Consider the following 4,155-nt stretch of genomic DNA (forward strand, 5'->3'; position numbering starts at 1 on the left):
ATCTGTCTTTCTTGAAATGAACTTTATAAACCTTATTGATTTTCCATTTCCAAGGTATCTTGTCTATCACATTTGCTCACATTCCCCCAGGCCTCCTCTCCCCTTTCATCTCCACACAAATCCCATTCTCTCCATTTTGGGGAATATGTATATATATTAATGTCTAAATTAAAGACTCAATAATTATTTTAGTTTATATAAATTCAGTTAGAGCTCTATGAAAATAAACCTGTAAATTAGAAAACATTAAAGGTTGTATAATTACTAACTTAATCTCTCCATTTGGGAGTGGAGAGGGGACACTTGGAATATTAGACTTTTAAGATAAAGACCAAAGTCTGTTGATACAATCTTTCTCTTCCAATAAATATCCTGTTTCACCAGGCATAAAAGAAAATGAGTTTTTCTTCTTTTTTCTTTTCTTCTTCTTCTCTCCCTCTCTTTTTTTTTAGTTATAGTCATATGTTTATTTAAAAATCTGATGTGCCAACATAGCGCCTTTCACAGCTCTGTGGAAACCTTTACAACCTTCATAAACTTCACAATCTTTTGCTTAGGTGTTGCCTTGGTGGGAGCCTTAGCAGCAGCCATTGCTATCTTTTCAGATGCTTGCTTAGCATTTTTTGCTTCCTTGGCAGCCCTGATGGCTTGTTCTTGTTGAGCCTTCCTAATTTCAGTTTTCTGATTCCTCTTGGCCATTATATCAGCAAGAGATACACCAGTGATGGCCCTCTGGAATTTAACTGCATGGTGGGCTCTTTTCTTTTGAATTTATTCCAACTGTCCCTTTTTGTGCTTTCTTCTGTAGAGGACAGTCCAGTTTATCTGCTGAAAATTCCTCTTAGAAAGGAATGCTGACTCGCATTTTGCATTAAGAAATTGGAAAGCCTTCCTGTTAGTCCTGGTGTAGTGTCTCCCATGTCCAGGGTAAATCTTGTACCCACTGAAACTGCAAAGCTTGAACTTTTTGGCTGCAACAGCCAGGAATAAAGAAAGATTGTGAAGATAAAAATGGGTTTTTCTTTTTCTTTTTTTTTAGTGCCATCCTAATCTTGGGCCATTTCAGCATACGTTATATTCAAATTTTCCATAAAGTAGTTTCCTGAAACATCATACTACAATCCATGATATTGTGATTATAAGAAATATATGCTTGGTTTTCATCCATGGTTCCTGGCTTATAGCTCCCAAACCCTTGGTGTTTCTTGAGTGATTAGAGTAATGGGAGAGCATCTTTAGTTATATTTGCTCTCTGGTCCTCAGTTCCTGAAAGGTAAAATGAGTCTTTTTTTTAATGTTTATTTTTTTAGAGAGTCATAAAGATAAATGAGTGTCTTTTTTTAATGTTTAATTTTTTAGAGAGAGAGAAAGCAAACATGAGTGGGGGAGGGGCAGAGAGAGGGAGACAGAGTATCCCAAGCAGTCTTTATGCTGACAGCACAAAGCCTGATGTGGGGCTTGAACTCATGAACCATGAGATCCTGACCTAAACCAAAGTCAGATGCTTAACCTACTGAGCTACCCAGGCGCCCCATGAAATGAATGTCTTATAATTTATAACCAACTCTTTCATCACAACTGGGTTTATGTTAATAAGGTGAGTTTTGGAAGGCACCTAAGGATGGGGGCTGGTTACTGATGAAGTTTTTTGGGGGTGATGGGGGTTTGTGGGGCCTGGAGCCAACAGCCAAGAAAAAATTCTTGAAGACATCTTTGGTACAAAAAGGTGATCTTATTAAAGCATAGGGATAGGACCTGTGGGCAGGAAGAGCTTCCCTGGATCCTGTGGAGGGACTGGTTATATACTTGGCAGTTGGGGGAGGTAAAGTCAAGGGGAAGTTTCCAATGAGATTTTCATATACTAAAGAAGACCCATAGGATACTGGAGGCCTAGCTAATGTCAAGCTAAGGTTGTTTTTTTTCATCCATCAGAGTATTAGCATTAAGACAGTAGGGAGTTCCTGGAGAAGCATTTTACTCTGCCAGACTTAAGTAGTTGTCGAGGGGCTGCAGGTTATAAGGAGATTCTATTTTTTCTGCCATTTCATTCTACCTTTGTTTCCCACCTCAGTTACCAGGGAGCCAACCATGAATAGAGAGGTATAACTTTCAGTCCTACCTCCCTAATTCCCCACCCCTTACCTCAGACCTTTAGGAAGAGGAGAGGGACTGGAAGTTGAATCAATCACCAGCAGCCAATTATTGAATAAATCGTACCTAAGTCGAAGCTTTCATAAAAACTCAAAAGGAGGGGGTTGGAGAGCCTCCTGGTTGGGGAACCAGAATGCACCCACTTTCCACAGTGCAGGGCCCCCAACTCCACAATCTCCTTTGTTTGAGACTTCACCCTATGCATCCCTTCACCTCAGTTGTTGATTTGTTTCCTTTAATATCTTTATAATTAATCAGTAATCTAGTGAGTTAATGGGTTTCCTGAGTTCTGTGAGCTGCTTTCACAAATTGATCAAACTCAATGAGGGGGTCATGTGAACCTTTGATTTATAGTCAGTCAGTCAGTCAGTCAGTCAGAAGTATGGTAACAACTTTGACATGTGATTAGTATCTGAAGTTGAGGGTGGTCTGGTGGGACTGAACCCTTAACATGTGGGATCCTATACTATCTCCAGGTATATAGTGTCAGAATTGAGTTGGACTGTAGGAACCCAGCTGGTGTTGCAGAATTGCTTGGTGAAGTAGGAAACCCCTCCTCCCCACCACTACCACACATATATCAGAACTGATGAGGGAGCATAAGGCAAGCTGAGGGCAAAGCACAAGTTAGCAACCCCTTCCACCCTCCAGGTGGGATATGTGTGACATTCCACAGGCTCACCTGGCTGCCCAAGAACAAAGGAAAGAGAAAAAAAAATAATGGTTAACTGATTGAGATCATAGTCACACAGGACAGCAGTCTCCATCAGTTTGCACCTGTTAGTATATTACAAGAAAAAGACAATCTTATCAATAGCCTAACCTCCAGAAACCCAAGGACTCAATTTCTTGGAGTCCTAATACCACCTTCCCCCAGTGTTGATGTGGGGAACAAAGGCAAGATGAAACATAAATAAAATTAAATTGATTTATAGCCTGCAGCCTGTTGACAAATATTTGATATAGGCAGAGTAGAACATCCTCCAATAAACTCCCAACTGTCTTGTCTTAATGTCAATGCCTTGCTAGAGGGAAAGCAACCTTAGCTTGACAAGAACGAGGTCTCTAGTTCCTTTGAAAGTCCTTTTGGAAGCCTCCCTTTTACCTTTACCTTTCCAACTCCATAGTATATAATCAGTCACTCCTCACAACTCCAGTGAAGCTCTTCCCACCCACAGGTCCTGTCTTTGTGCTTTAATAAAATCACCTTTTTGCACCAAAGACATCTTGAGAATTCTTTCTTGGCCATCAGCTCTGAACTCCCACCTATCACTCCACATCAGAACTGTGATCAAAACCCTTAAAATTTTGTTGGATCAACAATTGATATTGGCCTACAGAGTAAATCTTTATACATGAATGGAAAAATGTCACAACAAAAATTAGAGTATAAAATACTCCAATCTAAAATAAAATGATAAGGTATAAAATAATTTAAATATAGATATAGGTTTTTGAAGAACACAGCTAACTAGAAGTGTTAGCATACTAACACTTGATTTATAGTCAGTAGTGCCCTGCCTTTACTATTAGCCCAGCCAGGGTCAGATCCATACCCTGCTCCAAATCAGAGTGTGAATTTAGACAACCTCTCTGAGCCTAAAGTTTGTCTTTACAATGACAGTAAATCAGTGCTTGACTCATAAGTTTGTGAAGAATAAATGACTTAACACATGTCTTCATATCACTTCATGAAGTTTTGGGGTGATTGTGGGGTTTGTGGGGTGTGGAGCCAACAACGAAGAAAGAATTATTGAAGATATCTTTGGTGCAAATGAGAAGGAAAGCTGGTAAAGGCAGATAAAAAGGATCAGCCAGATGGATACTCCCCTTGTATACTTTTTGCTTCTGTAATCTTGCTTGCCTCTTGTATCAGCTGACTGACTGAGTAGCACAACTGATAAGTGCCCTCGCTTTTTATTTCTTGAGCCCCTGCAATCCCACCCACTTGTGCAGCTGATAGAGTTTCCAAGTACCTGGAAGGTGACCAGGCATAAAAGTAGG

General features: G+C 40.0%; 1 long non-coding RNA gene across 1 annotated transcript; it reads left to right on the forward strand.

Annotated features, from left to right (window-relative positions):
- Nucleotides 1-531: 531 nt before the first annotated feature.
- LOC123587347 lies at nucleotides 532-3,416 on the forward strand. The gene is made up of 3 exons (XR_006707256.1): nucleotides 532-999; nucleotides 2,766-2,777; nucleotides 3,404-3,416. It is a non-coding gene; the product is annotated as an uncharacterized LOC123587347 (long non-coding RNA).
- The last annotated feature ends 739 nt before the right edge of the window (nucleotides 3,417-4,155 follow it).

This window comes from Leopardus geoffroyi, chromosome D3 (genome assembly GCF_018350155.1).
Source record: "Leopardus geoffroyi isolate Oge1 chromosome D3, O.geoffroyi_Oge1_pat1.0, whole genome shotgun sequence".
Classification (NCBI taxonomy): domain Eukaryota; kingdom Metazoa; phylum Chordata; class Mammalia; order Carnivora; family Felidae; genus Leopardus; species Leopardus geoffroyi.